Source organism: Poecile atricapillus, chromosome 24 (genome assembly GCF_030490865.1).
Source record: "Poecile atricapillus isolate bPoeAtr1 chromosome 24, bPoeAtr1.hap1, whole genome shotgun sequence".
NCBI classification, from domain to species: domain Eukaryota; kingdom Metazoa; phylum Chordata; class Aves; order Passeriformes; family Paridae; genus Poecile; species Poecile atricapillus.
In genome coordinates this window covers 1,076,034-1,091,664 of record NC_081272.1, presented here as the reverse complement: position 1 = coordinate 1,091,664, position 15,631 = coordinate 1,076,034, and the positions used below count along the sequence as shown (strand labels likewise).

General features: G+C 50.1%; 1 protein-coding gene across 1 annotated transcript in view; it reads right to left on the bottom strand.

Moving 5' to 3' along the window:
- The window catches only part of HIVEP3 (HIVEP zinc finger 3), a 185,708-nt gene extending 171,990 nt beyond the window's left edge, over window positions 1-13,718 (bottom strand). The window contains exons 1-2 of the mRNA XM_058856761.1: window positions 13,465-13,718; window positions 13,213-13,322 (exon numbers count right to left, since the gene is read on the bottom strand). The gene's annotated coding sequence lies outside the window, so the exon portion shown is untranslated. The remainder of the gene's footprint in view (window positions 1-13,212; window positions 13,323-13,464) is intronic.
- Window positions 13,719-15,631: the final 1,913 nt, after the last annotated feature.

The following is a 15,631-nucleotide window of genomic DNA, read 5'->3' as shown; positions in this document are numbered from 1 at the left end:
AAAATATAAAATATAAAAGATATTTAATATAATATATTTATATTTTCTATAATATATATAATATATTATATAATATCTATTATTTCTTATATATATAAAGATATATTTATATAAATATATCAATATATCCCCACCTGAACACACCTTTCAGCCACAACCATGGCAATCTCCCTGTTATTCCCCCTTAACAACCAATATCTCTAAAAACACAGAATTTTTTGGATGTTCCAGCAAGAATATCCAAAATTGTTGTGTTTTCCTTTGATCCTGACTCCTACTTTGCAGGGGCAAAAAAAAAAAAGTATTTTTTATTCTTTGTATAAATAAATATATATAAATATATATATATACATACATCATTCTGCTCTGGTGGGTCGTCTCATGAGAAAAATGAGGAAAAAAATGGGAAATGATGCAGAAAAACACTTAGAGACATGAAATAATCTAAAGAAAAAGCTTTTTTTTTTACTATTTAAATTTTTGAAGTGCTATTCTCCGCTAGCAAACTCTGTCCCGAAGGGAAAAGCTGGGAGTTCAGTGAGGTACCGGGAATCCTGCTGAATTTTCAGGAATCAGCAGCAATATTTGACATGGGAGGATGTCCCAGCAGAGATGGAAAAGCAGTGGGAGGTTATGAGAAAGACGCTCAGGAAATCCAAGTTTGAAAAGGAACATTTTTAATAAAAATCCACATTAAAAGTGGATTTATGAGTATGGATGAAAAAACCCTTTTATTGGGAATTTTCAGGGAATTGGGCTATTTTTTACTTTTACTGTTCTCTAGGAAATGTTCTGACCAAACCCACGGGATCTTATTTCTCCTTTTCCATCTTCTTCCATCCTTCCTCACAATCCTATTTTTTGGTACTTTGTGATCCTTTCCTGTTTTGGGGTTTTTTTTTTCCCCTTTTTTACCCATTCTGGCTCCTTGTTCCAGTTTTATTTTAAGGGAGGAACTTTCCCAGGAGCTCTGCTGCAGCATCAGCGCTTTCCCATGGAAATCTGGAGCAAAGCTGGCGGCAGGAGTTGGAAGAGAGGAGGGATGGATCCTCCTGGGACATGGGATGGTGTTCCCAGGGCCAGGGGATCAATCCCATCCCAGGTTCCAGCAGGAATTCCCAGGGGATCAATCCCATCACAGATTCCAACAGGAATTCCCAGGGGATCAATCCCATCCCAGATTCCAACAGGAATTCCCAGGGGATCAATCCCATCCCAGATTCCAACAGGAATTCACAGAGGATCAATCCCATCTCAGATTCCAGCAGGAATTCACAGAGGATCAATCCCATCCCAGATTCCAGCAGGAATTCCCAGGGGATCAATCCCATCCCAGATTCCAGTAGGAATTCCCAGGGGATAAATCCCATCCCAGATTCCCACAGGAATTCACAGGGGATCAATCCCATCCCAGATTCCAACAGGAATTCCCAGGGGATCAATCCCATCCCAAATTCCAACAGGAATTCCCAGGGGATCAATTCCATCCCAGATTCCAGCAGGAATTCACAGAGGATCAATCCCATCCCAGATTCCAGCAGGAATTCCCAGGGGATCAATCCCATCCCAGATTCCAGCAGGAATTCCCAGGGGATCAATCCCATCCCAGATTCCAGCAGGAATTCCCAGGGGATCAATCCCATCCCAGATTCCAACAGGAATTCCCAGGGGATCAATTCCATCCCAGATTCCAGCAGGAATTCACAGAGGATCAATCCCATCCCAGATTCCAGCAGGAATTCCCAGGGGATCAATCCCATCCCAGATTCCAGCAGGAATTCCCAGGGGATCAATCCCATCCCAGATTCCAGCAGGAATTCCCAGGGGATCAATCCCATCTGAAATTCCACCAGGAATTCCCAGGGGATCAATCCCATCCCAGATTCCAACAGGAATTCCCAGGGGATCAATCCCATCCCAAATTCCAGCAGCAGGGAAGTGCCTGAGCTCCTTTTCCCAGCTGAGGAATTCCAAGTGGAAGTTTTCCCTGATGGTTTTTCCTTTCAGCTTTGGGGGATTTTATCTCCTGGAGAAAACATTCCAGGGGCTGCTGCTCCATCAGCTCCCAGGAAATGCCTCAGTGGGAACAACTCTTCTCTCCAGGTGAGTGAAACTCCTCCTGATTTAATTCAGGAATAAACCAAACTCTTCAAATCTCCGAGCCTGAATTAATCCCAATTTCCCATCTCCAAATAAATGGAAGGATCAGATCCCACACGGACACCGGGCGGATGTGGAGTGAGGAGCAGGCAGAAACCCCCTCAGAGTCTGGACTGCTTCCCCCGTTTATTCCCGTTTTTAATGAGGTTTAATTAAGCCACCACACTGAAGCTGGGATTTCCAAAGCTCTGAGAGTGATTTAGGAGAATCCAGACTGCACAGGGCAGCCCAGGCACTGAAAATCCTCACCAGGTGGAACAAAATCCAACATTTTCCTGCAAATCAGCTGTGGATTTATCCCAAACAACCCCAAGTGTCCAGGAATTACAAATGATCCCGAGCTGAGCATGAGGGCAGGGTTAAGGTCACAAATTCAGGTTTTCCTGCCATGTTTACAGTAAAATGAACATCCAAAGTGTAAAAAAAACCCCAAAATTCCCAGATTTTGTCTCCCAGCCAGGAGTGGTTGGGCAGAGTCACCCAGTGGTGACACCAAAATCACCCAAATCAAATAATCAACCAAATCTGGCCAAATTCTCCCCTAAAGCTGCAGATCTGTTTAAGGTATTTAAGTTAATCTAAGTCTTTATATTGGCACAAGCTGTTTAAAATGATCTCAGGCTTTAGCTGGGTTTAAGCTGCTTACGCAGCTTTAAGGGTTTTAAAAGGGTTTAGCCTGGGAAAAACCCATTTCCCAAAAAGCAGAGTGGGGTTGTTGGGTGGGAGCTTGGCTCTGCCATTTCGTCAGGTTTGGAATGGGGGAAACCATCCAGGAGCCAAATATTTGACTGAAAGTCAGAGTTAGTCAGGGTCAAGGTACAAATACTGAGTTTAGAGAGGATTTGGGCTGGTCTAAGTGGGAGAGGGAGGCAGGAGAGAGGTAAAACACCAAGAGTTCATTGCAAAAATAAAGGAATCCCATAAAAAAAAAAAAAAAAACAAACAACTACTCAAAAACTTAATCCAACAATTCCACCTCATTAAGAAAAAGATGGCAAAATTCCAATACATGAACCCAAGAAATTCCAAATAAATCCCATCCCAGAGTCCAGCAGGAATTCCCAGAGGTACAAATCCCAAAAGAAATTCTGCTTTCCTCTCCTCCTTCCCATTTTTTTATCCCCAAAACACAGCATCACTTCTCGTCCATTTTTTACGGATTCCAGCCCAAATTTGGGATCTGAAATCCAAGGCGGGGCTGGAAAAGCTGAAACCAGACCCCACTAACAAAAGAGGCACTGCTTGGAACAAAATTCCCGTTCCAGGGGGTCCTGGAACAGAAAAGGGCCGGGAAGGCTCTTCCAGGATGGAATTCTCCCCTCTCAGGTGGATTTTTTGCCAGGACCATTCATGCTTCCAACCTCCCACCCTGCTGAGCTGCAGGGGTCAGAGATCCAAGAGAATTTTGGGGATTTTTTCAGCCCTTCCTGGCAGTTCCAAACATCCCCCAAGACCCCCAGGGCACATTTTCCCAGGATTTCTGTGCTCTGGGTGCTGCTCCAGCTCTGTGGGATGCAGAAAGGGGGAATCTGACACTGGAAGGGAGGTTTGGAGTCCCCATCCCTGGAGGTGTCCAAGGAGCACCTGGATGTGGCTCTGGGCTGGTGACAGGTGGGGATTGATGGTCCTGGGGGGCTTTTCCAACCTCAGAGATCCCAAAATTGTTGGGACTGGAGCCCTAATGCAGGGGCAGAGTCACCGCCCCGGGGAGCCTGAATTCCCATCCCAAAACTTTGGGAAATCAGGGAAACGTTCCTGGCTGTGTGTGTGCGCTTTTTATCACCAATTAATTCCTTTTAGCTCCTCAGAACACTGACATTTCCAGCTTCCCTGGGGAAGGGATGGTCCCATCCCTCCCTCCTTGAACTTCCATCTCTTCCTCCCTGAATTCCCATCCCGAAACTCTGGAAAATCAGGGAAAGGCTCCTGGCTGAGGGTTCACCTTTTATGAACACATTTCATTCTCTTTAGCCTTTGTAGCACTGCAGTTTCCCTGGGGAAGAGTCGGTCCCATCCCTCCCTCCCTAAAACTCCATCCCTCCCTTCCTCAATTTCCATCCCAAAACACTGGAAAATCAGGGGAACGCTCCTGGATGAAGGCGACACCTTTTACCAACACATTTCATTCCCTTTCGCCCTTAGACCACTGAGATTTTCAATTTCCCTGGGGAAGGGAAGGTCCCAATCCCTCCCTCCCTCCCACCCTGCAGCAAACGGATGCAAACTGGGACAAAGAACCTTTTTTCCCCCTTTTTTTGGGCACTCAGCACAGGCAGAGCCCCGCTCTGCTCTCATTTACACAAAGATAAAGGCAGCGCATCTGGCCGTGAGGCAGAAGTCTTTAATTACACGCCGAGCTTATCTTAAATATCTATTTATTGCCACGAGATTGCAGCTTCGCCCGATCAACAGCCTGCAGACAAAGGGAGGTTGTGATTGCACATTCAACCTCCAGCTCTTATTCCCACTCTGGAATGCTGCACTTCGCAACTTTCTGGGATATTCACACCCTCTCCCACCTCCTTCACCTTTGCTCCCAACTACCGAGGGCATTTTGGGGTTTTTCAGCCAGGAAAGATGGTCCATAATGAACATTTTTATGCTATTTTTATGATAAAATGAAGATTTGAGTCAAGGCTGGGCTCCTGCAGACAGCACAAGGCCCTGAGCGGCTTCTCCAGAGCAAAATCCAAATGGATTGGGGAAAAAAATATGGATAAACACAAACAGAAATAGCAACAGGAGCAACCTGTTATGGGCAGGGAGCTGGGAAATCACCCTTGGAATTTTCAGTTTGGTTCAGAACAGGCCTTAAAGTGCACTCAGATCCCAAAATAAAGCTCGGGATAACGTGGATACGGGATGATTGCAACTTCCTTGGGTTCCTCCTGATCTAGATATTATCCTAAGATTTGGAAAATCTTCCCACACAAACCCCACAGAAGTGGCATTTGCAGGCCTGGGGTCACACAAATCCCACACAAATGATATTTTCTGCTCTAGACCCACACAAACTCCACACAAACCCCACATGAACCCCACACAAGTGGCATTTGAGACCTTGGCCCCACACAAACCCCACAAAACTGGCATTTGCAGCCCTGGCCCCACAAAAAACCCCACACAAACCCCACAGAACTGGCATTTACAGCCCTGGCCCCACAAAAAAACCCCACAGAAATGACATTTGCAGCCCTGGGGTCATACAAACCCCACACAAACCCCACAGAAATGGTGTTTCCTGCTCTAGATCCACACAAACCCCACACAAACCCCACACAAACCCCACACAAACCCCACACAAACCCCACAGAAATGGTGTTTCCTGCTCTAGATCCACACAAACCCCACACAAACTCCACACAAATGTCATTTACAGCCCTGGCCCCACACAAACCCCACAGAAATGACATTTGTAGCCTTGGGGTCACACAAACCCCACAGAACTGGAATTTGCAGCCCTGCCCCCACATAAACCCCATACAAACCCCACAGAAATGTCATTTACAGCCCTGGCCCCACACAAATCCCACACAAACCCCACAGAAATGTCATTTACAGCCCTGCGGTCACACAAACCCCACAGAAATGTCATTCACAGCCCTGGCCCCACAGAAATGGCATTTGCAGCCCTGGCCCCACATAAACCCCATACGAACCCCACAGAAATGTCATTTACAGCCCTGGCCCCACACAAACCCCACAGAAATGGTGTTTCCTGCTCTAGATCCACACAAACCCCACAGAAATGTCATTTACAGCCCTGGCCCCATAGAAATCCCACACAAACCCCACAGAAACAGCATTTGCATCCCTGGGGTCACAAAAACCCAACACAAACCCCACAGAAATGTCATTTACAGCCCTGGCCCCACACAAACCCCACAGAAATGAGATTTGCAGCCCTGGGGTCACACAAACCCCACAGAAATGTCATTTACAGCCCTGGCCCCACAGAAATGGCATTTGCAGCCCTGGCCCCACAAAAACCCCACACAAACCCCACAGAAATGTCATTTACAGCCCTGGCCCCACAGAAATGTCATTTACAACCCTGGCCCCACACAAATCCCACACAAACCCCACAGAAATGGTGTTTCCTGCTCTAGATCCACACAAACCCCACAGAAATGTCATTTACAGCCCTGGCCCCACACAAACCCCACACCAGGGCCCTTGCTGAGGTGTCCAGGAGGAACAGCCAAGGGACATTTTTGCCCCAAAGGAAAACCCAGAAATAAATCCCACATCCTTCTCCCCACCTGTGGATGGGGGAACAAAAATCATTCCCGTTCTGCAATTTAGGAACAAAATTTCCAATAGGATTTTCGCTTTCAGGTCCTCCTGACTTCCCAAAGCCAAATTAATTCCCACTGATGGATCCAGCATAATTAGGAGTGAAATAATGTCATTTTTGCCCCAGCTGAGAAGCACTTTTTGTTCTCACCATCAACCAAAAGAGGCTCAACAGCCCAAAAACCCCACTTTATTTGGCTCCAGCAGCAATATCTTTATAATTATCTGATTTTTTTGTTTAAATCTGCAGTTCTTGCTCTCCTGCTCCCCCGTGCCCCTCAGAGTCCATTTGGCCTGACCCCTAAATATTTCCCTTCTCTCCCCTTCACTTGCCAGGTACCAGATTTTTGTTTTTTCCCTGCACAGAATTCCTCTCCAATTAACTAATCCAAGTTATAATCAATCAAATATCACCATGTGGTTTTGGGGACATTCCTGCTGCACAGGAGAATTCCTTTCTTGCCCCAAATTCCCTGCAGCAAGGAGGATTTATTTTTTTTTTTATTTTTTTTTTTTTTTTTCAGGAGAAATCTGACCAAACTGCTTTGGAACAGCCCTTCAAAACAAAACAAGTTGTTTGTCTCGGCAATTTGCACTCTCCCATGAAATTCCCTATGATGCCAGAAGTACAGGAAACAAAAAAAAAAAAAATTTCAAAATACGAGCCCGAGCTACCAAAACGGAGGTGAAATGAATATCCCTGCAAATGCAGGGACTCTGAACAGCACCACAGAGGCAGGGAAAGGACAAGAGAGATGAGGGATGAGGATAAATTTATTTTCATGGTCTAAAACACAAAGGGGGATCGGCTGGGGAGGACTGGAAATTCCTCTGGAACCCAGGGGGATGGATGGGGGTTACAGGGATTGGGATGGTGCAGCTGAGCCTTTCCCAATAATCTGCTCTTTTGTGCATAAAATTCCATCTAAAATCCAATTTTGGTTATTTCAGACGTCCTGGACCTTTTGTTTTCCAATCCATCCAGCAGGAACAAATCCATCCAGGAGCACCCACTGGGATTATAAAATATGCTGTAGCTCTCCAGGCAGCTAAAAAAGCAGGAGAGAAGTTTTGGTTGGATCCGAGGTGCTTTTCCAAGGCCCCTGAGCTCATCCCTGACATCACCACCAGCTTTTCTCATCCCTCCTTTACTCAGTGCTCAATTTTGGGCTCGCTGATCCCAGAGCAGCCCCGGTTACATCAGGATTTGCTCACTGCTGGCTCCTGCAGCCCCCAAATCCCAGCCCTGAGTCAGCAGCAGCCCCGGCCCTTTCCCCCAGGGAGGCAGGAGATGATCCATGGGCATCTCCTGCCCTGGAATTTATTGTCCCAGCTCCTTCCCGAGGTCCCACAGGAGCAGCCAGGGGGGCGAGACAGATTGTGCAGATGGGCCCAGGAGGGACCAGGCTCCCGCTGCATCCCAAAATTCCAGCGGCAAAAGGAAAATCAGCCCTGCCAGGTGCAGGCCTCCCATTCCCAGAGCTTTTGTGCAGTTTTATCCCGACTTGCTGCATTCCTGCATCCAGGGACAGGCTGAATTCCAACGGGAAAATCTGGGCTGCTCCAGGACTGGGAAATCCACTGGAAGGATCCCATGGGATCCTCCTCTCCCTGCTGGGGTCAGGGCCTCGTGGGACACAGCTGCACATCCAGGACAGCAATTCCCAGAGCTCCCTGGGGATGCCAGCAGCATCCCAGAGCCCCCTGAGAGCCCAAACTGTCCCAGCCTGCTAAAACGATCCCATTTTTCAATTCCAGGTGTGACATTCCTCCTGCAACAGCCCCGATCCCCCTGAGCACCCACAGCCCTGGGATTTCTCAAACCCCATTTGGCTCCACAGCATTTTCCAGAGCCTGCCCAGCACGTAATGATCTAAAATAAAAAAAACAACCCCAAAACCCCAGCGAGAGCTGCTGTCTGCAGTTGGGGCTTAGAGTCAGAACTTATTATTTGTATTTTCAATCTGCCAGGGACTCCCACTGCGAGCTCGGCCAGGAGGCTCCCCCTCCCTCCCTCCTCCCCGTTTCCCACACAGGAGGAAAAGTAAAGACGCAGAAAGGTTAAAAAGGAACAAAAAAGGCCACGTTGGTCCCCCCACCTCCCTCCACAGCACCGAGAGCAAATCCCTGACTTAGGGAGCTGCGACGTTTCCATTCTTGGCGTGAAAAAGTTTCAGAGCTTTTTAAAGAGCTAAAAGGAGAGATGTGGCCTGTGGGTCCTGATAGCCGTGCCACAGGAAGGGCAGGAATGTGGTGAAAATGGGTAAAAACGGGTCAGGAACAGGGGAAAATATGGGTAAAAATGGGTCAGGAATAGGGGAAAATATGGGTCAGGAATAGGGGTAAAAATGGGTAAAAATGGGTCAGGAACAGGGGAAAATATGGGTAAAAATGGGTCAGGAATAGGGGTAAAAATGGGTAAAAATGGGTCAGGAATAGGGGGAAATATGGGTAAAAATGGGTCAGGAATAGGGGTAAAAATGGGTCAGGAATAGGGGTAAAAATGGGTCAGGAATAGGGGTAAAAATGGGTCAGGAACAGGGGCAAATAGGGGTAAAAATGGGTCAGGAATAGGGGTACAAATGAATAAATATGAGGTAAAAATGGGTAAATATTGGTCAAAAATAGGGCTAAAAATGGGTCAAAAATAGGGCTAAAAATGGGTCAGGAATAGGGGCAAAAACTAGTAAATATGGGTAAAAATGGGTCCAAAATGTGGGTAAAAATGGGTCCAAAATACAGATAAAAATGGGTTCAAAATATGGGTCCAAAAATATGTCTAAATATGGATATCAAGCACCAGCCCTCTGAGATATTTTGGAAGCTCCTCTTCAGGTATCAGAGGGAAATAAATCAGGGAGCTGGGCTCAGCATTCCCAGCCATCCCATGTTATTCCCAGGCTATCCCACATTATTCCCATCCATCCCATGTTATTCCCAGGCTATCCCACATTATTCCCATCCATCCCATGTTATTCCCAGGCTATCCCACGTTATTCAGATGCAGCAGGACATGGAGAAAAGGGAGGCTGATAACCCTAAATGAATCCAGAGTCAAAACCAGCACCAGGCACAGATTCCCCCACTCCTGGCCCTATTAAAAATGAGGGAGTTCCTGTTCTCCTGTTCTCCCTCCCCCTGAGCAGAAAGAAAATTCTGGGAATTTTATCCAGGTGGAAATCCAGAATTAAAGAGCACTTGAGGAGGAGGAGGAGGAGGACTTTCAGCGCTCTGACCCCGGCTCCTCCAGGGTTCCATAAAACTCTTTGGCCCATCAGCTGCTCTCTGAATTCCCAGCACATCTCCCCATTCCCATGGAACTGCCACAGCCATTCCCAGGAACAGCCAAGATGCTGGAGAGACCTTTGGAGGCCCCAGCCTCGTGTTTTGTGCGTGTTTACAGGAGTTTTACGACTGTTTCAAGGAAAATAACGACCAGAATCCTTTCCAGTGCCAGACGAGCTGGGCTGCAGTGCCTGGGACAAAAACAGTTTTCTCTTTCTCAGTGGGGGTGAAATTATAAAAACCCTGCAGATCCAGCACCACAAATTCCCCCCGGACCCCGGGGTTGTACAAAGGAGCTCAGAGAAGCTCCAGGCTGGGCCCAGGTGCCACCAACTCTGCTGGGGAGCACCCTGGGACAAAAAGGGCTTAATTTCCCTTTCTCAGGGGGCTGAGATGATAAAATCACGGGGATGCAGGGCCACCAATTCTCAGTGGCCCTCAGGTTTTACAGAGGCCTCGGAGCAGCTCCAGGCAGGGCTCAGGTGCCACCACCTCCCCTGAAACCCTGGGACAAACCCCACGGTCTCCTGCCCACGTGGCTGGGTGAGGGTTTGGGCTGTGCACGAAGACGTGCATGGCCCCAGAGGCAGCACAGAAACCAAAACTCCACATAGGAGACACTTTGATAGGGAAAACATCTCCTTCCATAGGGAAAACACCATTTTCTATAGGGGAGACACCTCCTTCCATAGGGAAAACACCATTTTCTATAGGAGAAACACCACTTTCTATAGGGGAGACACCTCCTTCCATAGGGGAGACACCTCCTTCCACATGGGAAACACCTCCTTCCACATGGGAAACACCTCCTTCCATAGGAGAAACATCATTTTCCATAGGAGAATCACCTCCTTCCATAGGGAAAGCCCCATTTTCCATAGGGAAAACACCTCCTTCCATAGGGGAGACACCTCCATAGGAGAAACACCATTTTCCATAGGAGAAACCCCTCCTTCTATAGGGGAAACATCTCCATAGGGAAAATCCACACCTTTCCCACAGGGGAAATATCTCCATAGGAGAAACATCACCTTCCATGGGGGAAACACCATTTTCCATAGGGGAAACACCATTTTCCATAGGGGAGACATCTCCATGGGAGAATCATCATTTTCCATAGGAGAAACAGCATTTTCCATAGGATAAACATCACCTTCCATAGGGGAAACACCTCCTTCTATAGAAGAAACATCATTTTCCATAGGAGAAACACCTCCTTCTATAGGGGAAACATCTCCATAGGGAAAATCCACACCTTTCCCACAGGGGAAATATCTCCATAGCGGAAACATCACCTTCCATAGGGGAAACACCATTTTCCATAGGAGAAACACCATTTTCCATAGGGGAAACATCACCTTCCATAGGGGAAACACCACCTTCCATAGGCGAAACGCCACATTCCATAGGGGAAATGCCACCTTCCATAGGGGAATTGCCACCTTCCGCAGGGGAAACCCCATTTTCCATAGGGAAAACCCCATTTTCCATAGGGAAAACCCCATTTTCCATAGGGGAAATGCCACCTCCCATAGGGGAAAAGCCTTCCCGTCCTGTCCCCCCTCAGTCACCCCTCGCTTGGGCTTTCTTCGCCTCACCCCGAGCGTTTCCCTGAGCAGAGCGAGCGCTGGCCATGGGGAGGAGCAGCACATGGCACTGCCGGGACAGATCCGAGCGCTCCGGCTGAGCCACAGGGGAGGGAACAAAGCCAGACCCCCCCCAGGGATCTGGTACAGCTCGGAGGATTCGCAATCTCCAAAAGAAAAAAAAAAAATATAAAAAGTAGCATTGGGCAAACTCCGTTACTGGCAGGGCGAGGAATGAATCCTGCGGGAGCAGCAGCTGTCTCGGCACATGGAACGCAGGGTTTTGGGAAAAATCCACCTTCTCACATCCCAAAACCCGAGGCTGGGGGATTCCAGCAGCCATCAGCAGCTGGATTTGTCTTTTAGAGCAGCAGAGCAAGGGACACGAGGTGCTGCCGGCCCTCTCCCGGCCCAAACCAGGAGCAGAGGAATATTCCCATCCTGCTGCCTCCAGAGCACATTTTAATCCCATTTTCCTGCACACACACCCCATGTCAAATTCTTAATTAAAAATCATCCGCTTTTGGAATGGGGGAGGGATGGCCAGACCAGGCTGCACGCTGAGTTTTGGGTACTTTTCCTCTGTCAGGTCAGGCATTCCCAAGTTCTCTCTGGAGGAAGCCTCAAGGGTCTGTTTATATAAAATGAATATTTTGTTTCACGTGCTGCCCACCCTCAGCTCGCACAACTCATCCGGGGAAACTTTTTCTTTCAGATCCTTTCCTGAACGCTCAGGCAAAAACCCTTCCAAATATCCTGCGTGCACAGCCAGAACTGAAATATGTAACACTTAAACACGCCGAAAAATAAACACAAACTTCCAGACAAAGGGCTAATCCCTGCCCTCGGAGGCTCCCGCAGCCAGAGGAGCTGGATCACCCCAAGGAGGGCTGGATTTGGCCCTTGGAGAAGCCACTGCAGTCCCTGCTGCAAGCCCGGGCTTGGGAACACGGCACAAAACCCGGCCAGAGCCGCGGGCAGGTACCGCAAGGGGCTGCGGATGCCTCCACCTGCCTCCAACAGCGGGAAAAACTCGGGCTTCCCGAAGGACAAACCTCCAGCTGGTCCCCGAATGCTACAGCCAAATAAAATCAAGCAGGAGAAGGAAAAAAAAAAAAAAAAAACCCAACCCCAGCGCTTTGTGCAGGGATCCAGCCACCAGCAGGGACCTCGCTGCTGGAACGAGCCTTGGAATCTTTTATTTTATTTTATTTTGATGGGAGCGTTTCTCTGGGCGCTGTAGCATCAGGGAGCAGCCGCAGGCAGCGGGGAGGGAAGCGATGGAAGCGGCGCAGGCCCCGGGCTCCGGCTGCCGGCGGGGCCCCGGGAGGACGCGGCTGTCCCCGGAGCAACACGTCCCCGAGCCCGTGTCCCTCCGCACGCCCCTGGCCGGCTGGCACGTCCCTGTCACACCCCGCGATCGCCTCCCACCGCCCCCAGCGCTGCCTCCCACCAGCCAGCGCCAATTCATCCTCCTCCTCCTCCTCCACCTCCTCCACCTCCTCCTCCTCCTCCCCGCACGGTGGGAGAAAATGAAGTTGCTGTCAAGCGACGATAAATTCATGCGACAGCCAGGGCTAATTAAGCGGCAAAGTAGCTGCGAGCGTGGCGGGGCCGCGGCTCCGGGCTGGGCTCGCTGACAGCGCCGGGCTCGGGGCGCTCGCCCGGCGCGGCCGCCCCCGCTGGGGACACGGGGACACGGGGCTGGGGACGCCGGGCTGACACCTCCGGGGAGGAAAAATGGAATCTGGCCGGCCGGCTGGGCACCCGCAGCGAGCCAGGGAGGGAGGGAAGGAAGGAAGGAAGGAAGGGCGAGAAAAAAAAATCCCAAAGATCCACGCAGAGAACAACAGCAAAAAATAGCGACAAAAGCCCCCGTGCCTACCTTTGCCGGGGGCCAGCGGGCAGATCCCGGAGCGCTTGGGGTCGGTGGCTGTTCCCTTCTTTATGAAATGTTCGGCTCAGCCGGTGCTATTTGCATTCTTTCATTAGCACCTGTTTCAAGTAAGGAAGGAGAAAGCTCATTGCGAGATCAGCTTCCTCTCGGAATAAATTATTTAAAAATTAAAAGAAAAAAAAATAGAGATAGATGCACGCTGCCAAATAATAATAACGCTAATAAAAATCAAAAAAATACCACATGGATATTAAAGCCCAAAGTAGGCAGTTTAATAATGGGAGGTCTTGCAGGTTGTGAGCATGCTCCAGCCGGAACAAATCCTTCCTCTGTTATTCCTCTGAATAAAAATAAACCACGATCAAGAAACCCAAACGGAAGCTTCCTCCTAGAATCCCTGCTGCTGAAAAATATGTAATAAATTCAGCCCGAAGACGCAGACTCTAATCAGCAGCTGTTTTCTGGATCCAAAGCCAGCCAAAGCCTCTCTTGTCTTTTCCCACTATGAGTCGAGGCCTTTTTGAAAAGGGTTTTAACCTTTTAAAGACACAGCGCACCAATTATCACTTCTGGAGGACTGTCACTCACGGCGCAGGGAAATTAATAAAGCGGCAGCGGTGGCACAGTCGGAGCACGGGGAGGTGTGGTTTGCCCTCCCAGGGCTGCCTCGGGAATATTATTGTATGATTATTATTTTTAATCGGACCCCCTCCCCTTCGGGGAAATAATAATAATAATAAAGTGCGAACTCGCCAGCCGGCTCTGGGATAAATGCAAAGTCATTATAAAAAGGAGCAGCTGCTGGATGCCATTCCCGGAGTTCTGCCGTGGCTCCTTAGCGGGGTTAAATTTGTTGCGAGTGAATTTTTTTCGGGGTTAACAGTTTCCAGCCCGGCCGGAGCTGGGAGAGGGTTAACGCCAGGCACAGAGCAGCTCTGTCAAGTGCTTCCCATCAAACTGAGAACCAGGCTGCGAAGTTTGAACCGAGCAGCTCTGGCACAGCAACACCGCGTCCTTCCAGGGCTGGCATTCCGGGTTTTTACCAAAGCCGACCGAAACCCCCCCAAAAGAGCTCAGCCCTGCGTTAAGCAGCGCCGGTGGCCCCGTGAGTGCCACAGCTCGCCGGGGACAGCGCCGAGCCCTCAGCTCTGGGGAGGGACAGGACGGATCCCCCCAAAGCTGCGCGTCCCCGGGCCCCAGGACAGCGTCCCCCGGCCGTGGTGCCACCGTGCCCGGCCCACCTGGCTGGCGGTGCCATCCTCCTGCTCAGCGCTCGGGGCCATCCCCGGGGTGCTGCGGCTCCTCCGGCCGCGCTCGCCTCCGGCCAGGCTGTGCGCAGCCCCCGGCATGCGAGCCGGCGGCTCTCCCGCCCTCTCCCCCTCCTCCTCCTCCTCCTCCTCCTCCTCCTGCTGCTGAAAATCATCATATTTCATGTGTGGCTGCTCCAGCCCCGCCAATTGGCTGGGCACTCGCTGGCGGAAATGTCAGCGGCGACGCAGCATCGCTGCCCGCCCGCGGCCGCCCCGTTCCCCCCGGGACCCCCGGCTCTCCCCGGCCGCCGGCACCCCCGGGCACATCCCGGAGAAGGGATTTGGGTGCTCGCTGAGGGTTCTCTGCCCCTCCGGCTCGGCTCCGGAGGGATGGAGCTGCCAGCAGCTTGACCTTGAGCGGCGCTGCCGGCGAGGAGCGCTTTTCTCGGCCGGGGGGATCCGGCGGATCCGCTCCGCTCCCGGAGCCGCCTGCCCGGGCACAGCGCAGCCACCGGGGCCGCTCGGAGGGATGAGCCCTGAGAAATGGAGCGTTCCTGAAGTTTCCACCCTTTTTCAAGGCATTTGTTCGCAGCTTGCTCCTCACTTCCAGACCTTTGTAACAAGATCAGTATTTTCTTTCTCTTTTTAATAGCTGGGATTTGGAAATAGGGGCTTGCTTGAAGCTGCCCTGGAGGTGTCCAAGGCCAGGTTGGATGGGGTTTGGATTAACCTGGGACAGTGGAAGGTGTCCCTGCCCAAGAGATGGAGCAGGATGGGGCTTTGAAGTCCCTCCTAAAGCAGTCTGAGGTTCTGTGATCCCATCCCCACCTCAAGCGGGAAGACAGCCCAAGACTTCTCCTCATCCGATCATTTTCCTTCTCCAAGCAGGTGAGGACAAAAAAAAAAAAGAAATCCAAAAATCCGAAGCAATGGAATGTCAGAATGGAATAACCCTGAGGAAAACCGGCATCCACCTCCCCTGCAAACACCTGCAGATGGAGGGTGGACACATCCAGGGACAATGGAAAATGTTCTCCTAAGGAACAATGGAGCCACCTCTGCCTGCTGGGCTCTCCAGGAGCCGAGGGGGGAACAGGGGAAGCACGACAGCCAAAAGCCAACTTTTATTTCCTGGCTGCTTACACAAGGATAAAAAA